This window comes from Rhopalosiphum padi, chromosome 1, assembly GCF_020882245.1.
Source record: "Rhopalosiphum padi isolate XX-2018 chromosome 1, ASM2088224v1, whole genome shotgun sequence".
In the NCBI taxonomy this organism is placed as follows: domain Eukaryota; kingdom Metazoa; phylum Arthropoda; class Insecta; order Hemiptera; family Aphididae; genus Rhopalosiphum; species Rhopalosiphum padi.
In genome coordinates this window covers 33626414-33644372 of record NC_083597.1, presented here as the reverse complement: position 1 = coordinate 33644372, position 17959 = coordinate 33626414, and positions in this window count along the sequence as shown.

Sequence of the window (17959 nt, the reverse complement as noted above, 5' to 3'; positions counted from 1 at the left end):
ATATTGCTCTCGTTTTCCAGCCGTTTGAACACACAAACACTTTTAGCCCTGACAGTTTCGGAACCCCACGGCTTCCGCCATTCTATCATACACGATGAATGTACGAATATCGCTGGGGGTTAGGTGAAACGTGTATACATATATATTATGTTTGAAACGATTTAAATGTTCCAAGAAAAACCGAAAACTCTTGTATAACCCTTTTTCCGTGTTTCCGTTGTTATAGTAGTGCGTTCTTCTCTCCTGTCACAAACTCCGATTTGGAATATTATGTGCATACAAATATGCAGAAAAAAAGCAATACTAATAGCTTAGTTTATATTTTATTATATTATATATATACACACACACACACACTCAAGACTGTGGAAATGATTGCTTTTGAAATAACGAAATTCGTTTAGACAGGATCGAATATATTGGAAAATATGTATGTTCTATGCGACTGTGATGAACGTGTTGCACAGCGAAAATATTAGATTAACTAGTTAATACAAAGAAAAAACTTTCTATTTTTCTATTATATAACGTGCAAAGGATTTAAGGATAACAATATTTGTATTATATGATAAAAATGTGTAATAATTGTACCTATATTTATTTGATAACGACTTCAAATTTTATTTTCTACGCGGACAAAATTGGTCATATTATATATTCTTATCTATCTATCTATCTATCTATAGTAATGTATATAAACTACCAATACTCATAGGTAATATCATAAAATAGGATGTGTAGCAATAATAACTAAATTAATCTCAGGTTAATTATTAATTATCGATATGAAAATCCCTATGGCATGGAAACATATAATATATGTCTATATAGACAGTAATGCAATTTTTCAAACAAAAATCTATGTAAAATATATTGTTATAAATTCAATATATAATTATAAAGTAACCATTAATAATTGTTCACTAGGTAATCTATTTCAAGGATTAAGTATAATTTGACGTATAATATTGTATTCACGGTATAATAATGTTAAAATTGTTTTCAATTTAAAAGTCTTACTAGCTCAGATTGTCAACTAAAATTAATGATGAGTCATGAATAGACTTTAAAATTAATTGGAAATTGAAACATTAAAATAAAAATATAATAATATTATGATGATAAATGATAATATTTATTTCAACAATTTCCGACTGCGATGTAAATGAAATATTCCACGGCTCAGTGGCTGTAATATAAAAATAAACAAATCAACAATTGTTGTTTATGTTATAATTAATAACAATAAAATGTTTTTTTTTTTTTTTAATTATACAATATAATGTTATACTTTTAAATCAGCTTATTTTTCTCGACGAGGCCCATGAAATCGTGTCGAGTTGTCTAATGGAAGTCCGGTCTCTTTGAGTACATCCCCTCGATATCGACTGTTTATTTTGTCGTAGTGTATTTACCGTTGACGTCCTGATTAAATATTATTTTACCATTGTAACGATGGTATCGGGAGGGGAGCCCGAACAAAAATGTAGTACTTAGTTTAAGTTTCTGTCTGATTTTACAAAAAATATTGAAATCCCGCTTATTATGAACATGTTATTGAGTGAACTGTATAACTGTACAAATATTTATAACGGTGTAAAACTATAAGTTAATTAAAACTATTTAATACTCTAATAATACGTATATTAATATGATAGTTTCAAAATCCACAGTTGTACACACTGATGTCCATAAAAAATTGGGTGCTATATAGTATATGTATTGTAAATACAACGTGTACACTGCAGCTTTAGACTTTTATCAGTGATTTACAATTATGTTTTTTTAAATGATATTTTATGTTACAATCGCTCATTTTTCTAAAATATTAAACACATTGTTATGATATATAATATATTATTATTTCTAATATTAATGAAAGATAAAACATATGAAATTAAATACCTTGAACATTTTTAGAAAAAACGTTGAAATATCGCGTAGAATTGCATACAATTGTATTAATTTCGTTTTTGTTTTTTTTTTTAGCAATTGACAGGAAGTGGAAGAACCAAAAATGTTGAATTATTAGTCTACAACGCTATTTTGATGCATCGCATAGTTTCCATACATAAATATATTACTATACGCCTAGAACGGAAATAAGTTCTTTGATAATTTTTTTCCCGTTCACACACACGGGCTGAATTCATAATCATTGTCGGTTAGATGTAATATTATTCTTTTATTGTAATTGGTTTGTTGAGATGTTTTTCAAACACATTTGGATAGAGAACTGAAAGTTAACTAATTAAGGTCAATACTAATACTAATTTTGAAATTTAAATCGTGACCTAGTACCTTACAAAGTATGTTAAATAATACTTATTATAAACCATATTTATTATTTTAGCATCATAAGTACTCGATTGGTCAAAATATTTTTGCGATCTACGTAATGAATTAAAATGTTTTATAACAATAACATTGTACAAACACTAAGATAATTTATTTAACAATAGAGGATAGGCGGAAATAATAGCTAAAATATAAAACATTTTTTTGCAATTCATTATTTAAATATTTAAAACAGAAGTCATCATGAAATATTTAATGCAATTAATCGTCGAGAATTTCTAGTTGCTTAGTATTCAATGCTTAATACGAAACGGAGTTTTCATATCCATTAACATCTTTCATTTGACATCGTTTTCCGGAAACATGGAATTTGTAAGGAAAAACTAATGACATTAATAATAATATATTCATTTATTACAATTCCAGTGCTAAAACAGTGATAGATTATAGTATTATATTGTTGTGTTGAGGACAACCTATTAAATTACATACAGTATTTGTCACGATTAAACATCTGTGTCATATTTTTCACGCTACGCTTGTATGTATAGGTTAATTTAATATTGTCCACAAAAATATATTAATTCGGGAGTTTTCGAAATTGGATTTCCAATGAATCGGGGGCGATTTTCCCATACTTCCGCAATTGGCTAGTGCAAACGACTCGGCCACACGTCAAAATTAGAACAATAAAACGACCTGCAAGCCGCGGGATTTGTACTATTATTACACTGGTGAATTCCGACTATGTGTGGCCGGAGTTAATTTGCCGCTAGATCCGAACCCCCTCGGCGTGCGGCGAATTGAGCTGGCCAGGGGAGAATCAATATAATATTCCGATATCGGCCATAATCTTCGACAATATAATTTTTTCAGCGCCCTCATCCCCCAGACCAGAGTCACCCCGGAAGAGGGTGCACGCCGATGAATCACTGACGAACAATAGGCACACTATAATGTACGGAACGTGACGTTTTTCACCATCGTTATAATGTAGATCACTGCAGCAGTATAATAATAATATGTACTCTGCTGCGTCTTTACTACCGTCGTAATACAGTCAATACACAGCGCAGAACATTATACGCGTGTCGTTTACGCTGCCTGAACGTCCCCCGCAACACGACGTCGTATGTACATAATGTATCTACCAGTTATTTTTTTTACACCGTCCTCCGGCGATGACGATCACCCTACCATTTTCCCGGGTATTTTTTTTTGTTCTCCGTCGCCGGAATCGCGCGAGCTTTTCCCATATACAGACGACGTGACTTAAGTCTCGAATGGCGATATTATTTGTGCGATCGAGAAGGCGTGAACTACATCTACACCATATCCATCGTATATTTTTTTTTCGCGGAAATCAGAATCCCGTTCGTACCCCGCAGCATGATACAATCCAAGTTCCCACTATTGCAGCAGCTTCCATTCGCAACGCATCGAAGATATGCACCGAGTGCACCGAGTGATGAAATACAGACGACAATTAATACTTTCATAAACGCTAAACGATTTGAGAAACAAGAAAAGCAAATATTAGTATATTGCGTTGATACGAAAACTCAATTAAGCGATGCTAAAGCTGCGATGAAATACCGGAGCGTCGGTTCAAACGCCGGGCGTATATATATATACATTATACTTATTTATACATTGAAATATTAATTATTATATTAATATTTGTCGAGCATCTACGTAGTATATCACAGGCAGATATGGCTAAATTATATTAACCGTCTTATCATGGTCTGCGACTACCAAATACTAATATAATTTATGTACCTACTATACATTTCAATCTACGTTTCGAGTTGACCTTTTTGGTGAGTACATATTTAACCATACGCCCGCACACGTGCAATATCCTAACTTATTATAGTCATATAGATACGCCAAAAGCCGGGGAATAGCCTAACCATTCATATAATATCTATAAAACAGTACAAAAATTAAGCAGAACATAATATTACACATTACGCCCACACACACGCACACACATATATATATATATATGTAAAGGAATACTTTAACGTTAATAATATATTCGTGGAAGTGTAGGGGTCGGTTGGTCGGAAGAAGGATTTATTTACGTTACAGCTTAGTTTATGGGCTACCCATTAAATTTGATTTAGTCAAGTCACTAAAAAAGGGTTCCACTGAACTCAAACATATCATAATATTATATTATGTGCTTAATTAATTTGTACATGCACTACATAATTAATGATAACTGTGTTATTCACAAACAAAATCGAGTAATTGAAATTTTCGACCAAGTGTAACGGATGCGGAATGCGTCATTTGTCATCGCCCGGGTAAATCTTCTATCGTTATTTTTTTTTCTTTGTGAGGATATTTCTGATGTATAAAAACTTCAAACAGTCGTGTGATACCAAGATGTTTATTGTATATATATATGTATATATTTTTTTTGAATAGAGCTCTATAACACGAAAAAACTACAACTGACAAAATCAGACTGATGATCTCAAAAAAAAAAAATACGAAATTCCTAAGTATTTCTTGACATAATTAGGTATTTACATTATTATCTTAATATAATACAATATTATCGTGTTCACCAAAATATAGTTAAGAAAAAAAAAAACAAAACAAAAAAAATATTACATTTTTTTTTTGGTATCAACCGAAATAAAATGCCCCAGTAATTGCATGCATGGGTAGAAAAAATACAAGTTCGATTCAACTCGTTATGTTGATAGGTACTACGCTATCAAAGCGATAGCTGATTGAAATCGAATTGTTCAATTTCTCAAATTTATTAACTCGATACACGATATTATATAGTACTAATAGTATATCGAACACGGTATAAATAATTTCACCGGTTTTAATTAAACCGAGCTGTCAGGGAACGCCGATCCTATTCGTCTGCAGCCGCCGCCGTCGTAATCTCGCGCTGCTCGTTTGACCCCGCTGATACAGCTGATAATTCTATTATTATTGCTATTATAACAGCCGTGTGGTTTCCACAATATCACTCGGTGACTTACGCAAAGCAATTATATAAATGCTCGCGCGTCCCCACTATTTATCTACAATGTACGTGTATGTATATGATAAACACACGGTATGTGCCGTATGCTTTGCGAATGAAATAATAATTGTTGTACAGTGGCGTCGTATAGACTTGTCAAATTACTCAGGTTCCCCGGAGCAGCCGCCGCCGACCGCGCGTGTTCCCCCGTGCCCGTTGATCAAGTTAAACACAATAATACAGTTCGGCGGTATACTCTCGGTCTATCACACACACACACACACACATACATACGCATACGGAGCGCGTGCACAACGTTCCTGGGGGTAGAATTCAATTTACGGATACCGCCGCGCCCGTGAGGAGACGATCCTTGCCTTGCATAATTTACGCGTTTTAATTAATGGGACTCCCCGTGGAATCCATTACGGATCGTTTTCCGGAAGCCACACGCACACAAGTACAAACACGTTCACACACAAATACGCGCACGCACACACACACAGTACAATTCACCTGAATTAAAAAAAATAAATATGTATAATAAATACACGTGGCATAATTCACCGAGCATGCTCACCTCCAATTTTTTCTCATTTAATTATGAATTTATTCAAATTCTGATTTTCGGAATTTTAAAATATACTCGAATGCCATCATATTTTCTTGAGATTTGTTTGTATTGCTAAAGGAGTGTCCCGCGGAGATACGAACTTGTGTTTTTTTTCTTCAAATGAGAACTCCTCTTTTTAGCCGTAAATTATTTAGCGGATAATTTTTCTGAAAACGTTGACTTATTATCAGATTCGAAATTGGAACGAGTCATTTTTAGAACACTTTAACTTAATGCACTAAGACAATTTTGTCAACGATAATGGGTTCGTTAGTTATTTGGGCTATAATGATTTGAAAATGTAGTTATAAATGTATTATATCATTTATATACATTAACATATTTTATAATCTATAAACAATGATGGATATAGTATAATAAATACTATACTGAGTGCGCTGAGAGAGCGCAAGTCGGCTGCAACCAAAACTCGTCGTAGTCGGCGCATCTCGGCGTATGACAAGTCCACTTAGTGTGAAAAATTAGATCTAGACACCACGGAGCGACTTCATTTGGATGCGCGGCCGACTTGCGCTCTCTCGGCGCACTCAGTATAGATAAAAAATATTGCATTTATTTTATACTTTTCTAAAACCATTTTTAATTTACTATTATCCTTATTATAGACATTTCAATAAAGTAGCAACTACCCATTACAATTTTAAATTAGGAACATAAGCATAATCAAAAAAAAAAAAAAAATCTATTTAATATTTTATATTAAAAAATGGGTTTTTAATTTGAAAACCAGAAATGTACATTATCACTCTTTAATTAGCTTAAAAAATCATAGTTATTTGTAAATATAGTTTTAAAGAATATTTAAATAATATTCTAAAAATCAGAACTTTAATAAAAGTATATTATTGAATGAAAAACTTGAGTTAACATGTTTGATGAATCATCCTATATATATATATATATATATATCGATGTGCATCACATATTATTACAGCCGGGACACAATAATTTATATTTTTTTTTGTTTTCAAACTTCCCTCCAGTAAACCGAATTATTATTATACGCACCCTCGGATCAGAGCAAAAAAACAATATACGTTGTTGGCCCACCAATTCCGCGAATTGGATGCCAACCATCGACAGTCGGTATTATATACATATTATAATATAATAAATTGTTATTATAATTTTATATTATATTATTTCGTAATTTCTGTTTTTAAGTTTTAATATTCTTACACCATTTCCAAAACTATATTAGGTACATAATATCTTAGAATTATCTACGAATTTTGGCTTACGTTCAAATTCACAACTTGGAACTATCATTAAATAATTTTAATAATTTATTACCACACTAGTAGCCAATCAAAATCATATAAGTGGATTATTTTTGGTTACTGTTGAAGTTACTTAATCTGTATGTTTATATATTAAAATAAATATATAAATAAATATTTTAAGTTCTCGATTTACACGACACGTCAACACCCAAGAACTTTTATATTTATTATTTATATACAACAGAACAACGTTTTAAAAAAAAATTTTTTTTTTTTTAATTTCCGAAACTTTGATTATTCTTCAACCGTTTCCGGTTATCCGCTTTGAAAATTACGAAACGTCATCGTACAAATTGATTAAATATATAAAACAAGCAATACATATTTTGTTTTTAGAGCAAGTACATTTGAAACAAAATTCTATTTTCGTTACAGCTTGGTTATTACATTATAATTATTACTTTATCATCAATCGTTGTAGAAAATGTAGAACCTATAATAGTCTATATTATTTTCATCAACGGTTCATAATGAACAGAATATGTCGTCATAATCATTTTAGGGTGGCTTATTAGTAATTAATTTTGTTATCGCAAAGCCAAAGACATTTTTAATATCAACCAATAATCCACTGACAATACTATCTAATATCACGATAAGCTAAACAGGTATGATGACATTTATGTGTTTACACAACCGTGACGTAGGCGTCATTTCGTTGTGTATAGATATTATCATAACTATACATTGTGTTTAACGACCAATCGGAAGAGGCGCTGTTTATTGTGTGCAGTTCCATCAAACACGGAAACATGGCCATCATACCGTGTTACTTTATCGCGTCAAATATAATCAACGATATCATTTTAAGATTAACCATATGATTGTAATGTTAGCCACCCTTTGTTCCCCGTGCGAAATATAATATAATATAATTCAAATTAGTTGATTTTATGCCTAACCCGAAGTCCGTATATCATGACGTGCCTACTATGTGTATATTATTATGTCATTATATGCGTATACATATCATATTACCACCGTCGTGTGATAATATTAAGTACTTACTTATTTAAATATTCACGTTACGAATACAATATGATATGCGTTGTGATGTTTGGCAGTTTTAAATGATCAAAACTGACGTAATTTACGGTTTACAAATTACATTTAAAGAAACACACTAAACGTTCAAATCGTTAATTTTTCGGCAGTACATAGTATATTATGCATTAGGTAGTCTAATAAAATGAGCACATATTATATATACTTGTACATTATACCATGCACGTCCCCGTCAATCGATTTTATAAAATATGACTTTTGAAAATGTTTATTGTATTATATAAGAACCTCCGTAGTATTATTATAAGACGTATCTATCCCAAATTATATTTTTGGTTATCTTTTATTCAAAACTAAACAATACAAATATTTGTTTTCGCGTTTATCGACAGTCGAAAATGACAATTTAAAGAACTAATATCTTGTAAATATTTTAATGGACTTACTACGAGTTTCGTCGATTATTCCGACAGCGAAGATAATAAGTTTTACTTAGCCGGTATAATATGGGTTAACCACGACGACGAACGCGGTAAAGCACCCTGTACAGATTTTTTTCTCTTTCTATATTCTCAATATTTAATATATAATATATCATACACACACACACACACCACCTCGATCGTACAGCACAATGCTGCAACGGAAATCACGTAATTTACGATTCCGAAATTATTAGCTATAGGTATATTATAATATAGGTGGTAGGAACCCGATTTTCGTACTCGAACGTCGACCACAGGGACCAAATCCGGATAACACGCGATCGTAAACATTATAATATACACTATTATTATTATTATACATACGTCACGTGCGCCAATTATTGTATAATATATACTATATATATATATATATATATATATATATATATATACGCACTCGGTATTACGGTCGAGCATAAATAATAAGGTTCACGTGCGCGCCGTAATGACGACGTCCCCGCCAATACGATATTATATGGTCGGCGAGTAGTCTGCAGCAGAAAACTCGCGGGCGGCGTCGCTGCCGCGGTGCCTCTGGACCTATAACAACAGCACACGATAATAATAACGATACTATAACATGTCATGCCGTCGTGCCGATGAGACGATATTTTAAACATCGGCGGTGGGATCGATTGGCGTTCTCTTTCTGACGGGGTCGAGTGTGGGTCGTGCAGATGCCTGCGTGTGGTGTTGGACGGATGGACAGGCGGAGGGATGTTCGGTGAGAATACGAATAATAATATTATAATAATGTCGACCGACGCCCGGGGTGATTTTTCGACGATTACAGGAAGCTGTCCCGACGCGATAATTACGCAGATCCGAGAGCAACAAAAAAAAAAAAATCTATATCGGTACATGTATAAATAATAATAATAATAATGATATAAAATAAATAAAAAAAAAAACCGATCGTTTTAAGCACGACCACGCGATCGGTAAAAACGATATTATATAATGCAGGTACACTGCAACATTAATAATACATGGCTTTATCAAAATAGTTTAATGTTTAACACCGGACTGCGTGAGACGACGTTACAAGACAAGTACTATTACTATTTGTTGGACATTTTAAGAAAATTATTTAAACTACACAATAATTACACGTCCATTTCTTTAATAACTTGACGATGTTAGATATATTATGGAATGATAACGTTTTGATTTATAGTTTTCCTCTTCGGTATGTTTTGAGTCGATAAAAATTATAAAAATGATTTATTATTATAATTCACTAGAAATAAAAGTAAATTCATCGAACTAGTAACGATTGTTTTGAATGTTTTATATCGAACAAACGACGATTTCAAATTTTACTGTCATAGACAAACAAAAAAAAAAAATAAATAAAAACAAAAAAAAATGACTTATAGAATTAATCAAAACGCATAAGAAATATTGTTTCTTTGTCGTTGTAAGAGATGTATTATAAATATTAGATATTATTCTTATCTTGAACAATGTTTTATAACGTTCTTCCAAGTGCTCGTACAGTCGTACATTTGCTCGCTTTATTACTTATTCATTTTATTAAAATATGTTCTGTTAGTTCTTTTTTTTTTTATTATATCAGCAACATCCATCACACACATAAAAATTACCATAACATGTATAACTTATCTAAGTTTAAACATAATATTCACTTGAACTAACTTAATAATTAATCGTCTTGATCAGCTTGAATTCCGGTTGTATGTACAAGGTTGACCTCATTATTGTGTTGTGATGAAATGTATATTTTATCAAGTAAATCATAGTTACACGATAAACGTCGTAAAAAAAAAAAATCAATTTATATTTCTTATAGCTTTACATTATTGTTGTCTAAGTCCTTATTGGAATGAACATTGTAACTAATTGTTATCCTTATGGTTTCATTAAATATATATACATATTTTTTTGTGTTTCACATATTCTGACAACTTTAGAAATGGTTTTAAATTACACGTTTCTATATAGACCTACCACCAACTCTAAAAATATGATTTTGTATTGTATCAAACAATTTGAATCCATTGGGGTTTCGATGTGACCAACAAAAGTCATTAACCTTTAACTCGCCATCTCCTAAAATAATAAAAATAATAATACCTTGTATAATTTAATATTTATTATTATAAATAGTTTAATTGATTAATTCAAATATGGTTTGTGGTAATAAATTCCCTTTTCTCGTGTCTGCATTATAATATAAAACCTCTTATGGTAATTTAATATACCTAATACAAAATATAAATTAAAACATAAATGTATATTTTAAAAATAAGTCATGAAGTTATTAAACTATTAAAAGTTTTGGCTTAGTGAAAAAAATTTATTTTAATATTGTAAATCAATTTGTTGAACGACTTTTTAATTTGTATCATATAATTGCTATATAAAATAAAATAAAATACTTTATATGTACTTATTTTAAGGTGATTTTTTATTAAATCAAATTCGATTAACAGGCAGTACAAAAATATTACGATATTATAAAAATTGAGTAGTAAAAATAAATTGGACAACCTTAATATAGTTATACATTAAATATACTAATATTATAATTTAAATTTTTTATATCTTGTTGAACAAAAAATGGTATGACATTTATTGTAATCGATACTTTTCCAAGTACAAAATGTAATTAACACGTTTTGTTAAATTTTATTATTTATTTCGATACATTGTATTATTATATTAATATTATATAATAATTTTCTAAGTTTTGGACTTTTTGTAATATGTATTATATCATTTTATGCATGGCATTATGTTGAAACCACATATTCGATCTTATTATGGCAAAAGTTTTAAGTTTTGACATAATGATCGAAGACCTATATGACATTTTTAAAATAAATTTCGTAAATCCTAATAGTTATGTAAGTATAATATGTATATTTATTAATATTTTTGTTATACAATTTTGATTAAATAAATAAACAATTATAAGCTATCGACGGTAACAAATCGGTTGTATATTTTACATATTATATTTTAATATCAATTTCGTTCATTCAAAGTTTTAAAAAAATATATAACTTTTTGAAGATTTATAGAAACATTGAAATATTTTGTATATTTTTCTCTTTTTAATACTTAAATATTATGCCACGAAAATAGTGGTGTGTGTAGTTCATTGCACACAGAGTCAATAAAAAAGGTTCATACCTAAATTTGTAGTATTTACTTTCTCAATAATATTTGTATACACTTAAATAAAAAACATTTTTAACTTTGGGAGTCATGGTTAAATTAATAGGCCCACAGATTGAACTCTCACCCAGGTCTGGTATATAACTTTAAACTACGACATTCTAAAAGTCTTAAGGTCTACAAAAAAGTTGAAACACTTGTAATTTTTAGTTTAGGATATTATAATTATTAGTGTGTTGTTTGAGGTTTTCGATAATACATTTGGTGATGCGTATGAAGTTATTTTCATAAAATGAAATTTTATTTTACAATATTACTACGATGTTATTGATTGTTTTAATTTTCATTCCTCTGATTTTTTTCGACTCATTTATTTAATTTGACATTAAGTAGGTATATAAGAAACGTAACGATTCACATGCATCATTAATAACTGCGTTAAATTACCATTTTTCAATACTAACAACGTTTTAAATAATATTATAATTGCGTGATTAACTGTGATATTAATTCGATGACCGATGTAACAATATTATCATTCGATTATTCATCTGAAATAGTCTATAATATGTTGTTGTTTTAGTATAATATTACTGCATTAGTTGCTGCACGCGATGAAATAGGTACCAATCATTAGTCTTGTTTTATATGATTGTATAATTTACGTGTAGAGCCTAGGGTCAGTACTCAGTACTAAGTATTCATAAATCATTATGAGTCAGTTAAAAAAAAACTGGTCGTAAAATACAATTTTTACAACCTAACATTTTTAATTTTTTTTTTCATCATCCTAGAGTTACAAAGCGTGTAGAAATATCCTGATTTTGTTACAAGACAATGCGTATTATACTATTATTATTCAATATATTTATTTAATTAACGGTTTATAACAGTTAATAGAATTAAGTGTTTCCACAATACTCGTAAGACCAATGAAAAGAAAGCGTAAACATCCAGGCCATTGACATATACACGATAGCGGTATTATTGAACAGATACGCGGTTAGCTGCAGCAGTTGATTCGATTATAATATACTCGATACCGTATACCACGACGACGACTGGAAAGGACGTGTCAGTTGGACGGCTGTATTATTAAGTGTAAACGTTTTATTACTGTTTTTTTAAAATGTCTATAAAATAATCAACATTTACGATGTTTATATTGTCTAAAGTAAAAATATAAATAATAATAATAAAAATATTAAATACCTACCTGTCATACCTTTCATGTTAAAAATAGTTTGAATGATATTCTCCTCTCGGATACTGATAAACTGGACATGTGAACTTTTAACATTAAAATTTCATATTCTTATAAAATATATATATCTACGTCGTACGTATAGTGCTATAATAGGTAGGTGCGTATAAGTTGTACTACAGGATACTTGCCGCTCGACTGGGGGTGCGATTTTAAATTTAAAGCAACGATAAATCATCGTGTATTCGATAAAAGTTTTCGAAGTCTATAAGTCGTTATTTTTTTATTTTTCAATAATGATTGTTGGCGTTCCAATAAATGCAAGCCAAATCTACCGGTAAGTCTCACCGCAAACTATATTATATTGAGTACCTGTTTTATTTTTTCCAGTGATTTTCCTGAACACGAGGAAAAAAATCAGTATTGTCGTGCCTACATAATATACATTTCTAGCGTAAAAATGTATAGTTATGATACAATCGTAATTTATTATACTATTATAATAGCCATCACTGATGGGTGATGAGTGATGACAAGAATTGCGTGCGGTGTAGCGCGCTAAAACGAGTGTTTATTTCTACGGAATCGTCGATTCGTGGTCTATCAATTGCTTTCGGTAACGACACGGTAACCGCACATTCCGTGTAGGCGGAAGAGTATATAGGTGCATCGCGGACAGTTATATAAAACAACAAAATGTACGCTGGCTGTCGTCGTCGTATAACTCATCGATCGGACGACAAAACGGCCGTGTTAAACCGTTCCGTACAAATGACCCGCGTGGCGGCGCACTGTTCACACAGTCATTAATCTTTGTTACTATATAATATATTATTATTATATACACGCTGCGGCGAACTGCAACTCTTCCGCGCGGGTCCCAAATAGTGTGGCTCGTAACGCGACCGCCGCCGCCGCCGCGGAGAGACGTCGACGACGATTTGTCATCGGATTAATGTCGATCGCGTATCCGGACGACATATTGTCATAAATAATGACGCAAGTGTGCCACCGCATAATTGGACCGCCGCCGTTTCAAAATTAAATCCCACGAAAAATGACCCGTATATTATACGGACGGCGGACGAGCGTATAATTTTATTCGTGTGTCGTTCATATCGGTTTCCACGCGCTGAGTCCGTCGGCGGACATCCAGAATACGACGGGTGAACTCGCCCTCATCACACACACACACAACGACGAAATTTTAATAAATCTATCATTTTTTTTTTTTTTGGGAGGGGGAGTCAAAATAGATTATATTAACGTAACCCCTCTTTAAAAAATGTTACGCTTTTACATTGTTTTTAGGCTGCCATTTTTTTTTCAGAGTGCTTTAACCAGTAATCTTCTTTGCCCTTTAGAACCCTTTTGCTCGACGAATATATACCCTCCACATAACAACATTCTTCCAGCGCCACTGCTTTATTAATAATACGATCATGAATTCTCGAATAAAAACTTATAATTTGACTGGATTATGCAGTTCACTCGACGAAACTTTCCTTTTGTTCATTATTCAAACAATATAAATTCGTACAATTTCATTATTTCGACACGTATACCACTGCGGTATATACCAGGTATACTGTTCAGCTTCGTATTTATTATCTCATTTTTATTGGAACTCTAAACAATTTAGTGGTGCAAAGCGATAAGTTTATGCTCTCGTAGCACGATACAATGATACATAATATTATGGTCACACGCGCACACACACACACACACACCCGTCACACCGGTACGACCTGCATAATATTACAAACACAAAGTTACACGTGAAATTAGATTCTGTGCGCTGTGTATCTAAAGAAAAACAAATAACAATGCCAGTATGCTTAAGTTTAAATGTCTATAGAAACCCGCATTTGTTGAGCTTGTCATATTATATTTCGAAAAAGCAGCGAGCTAATTTTGTCGAGCCTCGCATCATGGAACCTTCTTCCCGTATATACCGGTGCTTAACTCGCCATTTTCTTGGATGTTATGAATAAACTGTTTGTCATTTATATTTAAATCGTTTCTGCGTCCCGTGCACAATAACTCGGAATAATATTACAAATTTATTATAATAACAGAAAACGTGTAAACACTTCCTGCAGCATATTGTAGTCTGCAATGGTATGCGCAATGCGCATATTTTACCTATACACGAATGCCTACCTATATACAGACAATATCGGCGATTTAAATTGAATCGATATACCTATATATAATAATATGCAATATGATTGTTGTGTAGTCGCCAGTACGTATGGCTCGTGACGTCAAATATATAGCTGCAAAACAGAGGAGATGAAATTATTATTCCGTCTTAATACGTTTCGTCGTCTGTCGGCATATCGTTGCCGAACCCGCGACCTATCGGCTACCGAAAAGTCTTGTGCGCCGTACCTATCGCCCCGAACACGTCTTCGGCCCGATGTACATTATCATACAATACCAATCACACTATAATGGATTGTGCGATGAAATTATTTTAACAGCGCTCTTGTTAAATTGAGTTTACTCGAATACAATGAAGAGTTGTTTCTCTTTATCTGTTGTGTACGTGTGAATGTGTGCGCACAATGCACAGTGTACAAAATACAATATATACGCACATATACATCGATCAAAACTTTACACGCGATTCATCAAAGTATTTTATGGTCTTTCCGTTTCGATTAGTTTTGCATTTTACGTGCCGGAAGTAGGATGGTCTCGTAGTTATTCGTTATGAAGTATAGTATATATACTGACGAAATGATAAAAACGTGTTGTAGAAATATATTCGAATCATATACGAACTTCAGCATTTTGAAGATTCAAACGTGATGCAATACGCTGCTGCGTTACAAATGTAGAATATTATGATCTACTAAAAACACTTTTTTTTTAATGTGACAATCTATTTTTATACTTGAGGTTTGATTACACGAAATGTATATTATCTTGTCATATATTTATCTGAAATAATAAAATCTTTTTTAATTTTAATAACGACTGTATAGACTATAGGATAATGTAGGTACAATATTTTTAATGCAGCAATAACATTATAATAATAGGACACAAATAAAATTATGTACCTTCCAAAGTTAAAGTATGGTTTTATACTTACACGATTTTATTAGGTAATGAAGGTTAATATAAGTTTCGGTAAATAAGCTATTCGTAACAAAATTATAAGAATAGATGAACTATAAAAGTATTTTTTTTTTTTTACACTTTATGTATTTTAAGGGGCTTATTTTAATGTTTTTAGTACGCTTTTGTATACTTTTAAGTTTAAGTGCATAACCCCGCCACCCGGGATTTATTTTATGACTACTTTATATTTATGCTGTTTTAGCAAATTTTAGTTCATAATAATATCAAAGCTGAGTAAGAGAAAATGTCAGTGCACGCACACCGAGAAAAAAAATATAAATGTGCACAACAATTATTATAATTATACTTGGACTAGCTGGTAAATAATAAAATATTTTAATCATTACACGGTTCTAGTATATTAAATAGTACTTTCACAACAACTGTAGAAAAGAAAAAAAAACGTCTCGGTCCCAATTAAAATTCCGTGTCACTTACATATTATTATACTCGACACTCTACTTATTATATTATTAACATAATGGCGTGTAAATTAATCGACAATGTAGGTACTAATATTATGACACCGCACTTGTTGTTTTTTAGAATCTAAAATAAAAATACGTTTATTTAGGATTCCCTCGTATAAATGCAGTAGTAGTTTGGGACAAAAACTTACAAAATATTTAATTTTTAATTTTACCTAACCTATAAAGACCAATGTCGTAGATTTACGTGGCAGTTTTAAAGGACTTATTAAAAAAATAATTGTTATTATTACGTAAACTCAGGTTAAACTGAAAATCGATACATTTACATAAATAGTATTATTGTTGTATTACGCATTGACGGCGAACGGTGCATATCCTAGGTAACCTTGTACTTGATGCTGACGATGAGCAACCTGGCATGGAAGAAACTAATGGATTTCACGGTGAAATCACCGCTCGTACGAGCTGTCGACGGTACGCGTACCAATTCAAAATAGTATAATATACAATAATATTATTATCATACCGAAACACGCGTATGGGCACCGCAATACTGTGCGTAATGGATTATACAATATTTTAATGTATAACAAAATCACGCGTGTTAACGTATATAATATAATACTATATAGTAATATACAATGATTATTTAACTTTTATTCCGTCGTGACTGCTGCAACTGACGAGTTCAATTCCGGCGGTATGACCATTGACCGGACGACGACGACGGCTAAGGTATTAGGACAATAGGACAGTATGGGATTCTTTTTTATGAAGTAGGTATAAGATAATATAGCTTTTCAAGCACAAAATGTGATTTGATCATGTACGAGTTCAAATATATATGGTTTTTATTTTGCATTTTTCTCTATACTCCATTGAAATCTAGGTAATACTTTCATTTACACTCGACATGTTTTCGACGGTACAGTCATAAATTCGTAACAGTATAATAATATCGTAATTGGAATTTGTATAAAGATGGTCTGCTAAATAAATCCTCGCTATCGATAATAAAACCACTTGTATATACGTACAACAATACTCTTCGATACCGCGAGTTATCTTAATCGTCAAATCGAATGATAGCGATGTGGTGGTGAGCCTATACCTGACCCACGTCTGGTTTTTGGTATATATCACGTTGAGTGCCGCTGTCGACGGGTAGTCGACAACAGTAGCGTTGCCTCTGAGACCGCGGTCGACACGTAGTCGACAATTTGTATGAGCATCTTTATGGGCTTATAATATTACTCGGTTATCAGAGCAATTCTTCTGTTTTATACGCGATTATTCAGTGAAATGTCTACTTTTAAACGGCGTATTCTAGGATTTAATTTTCGTT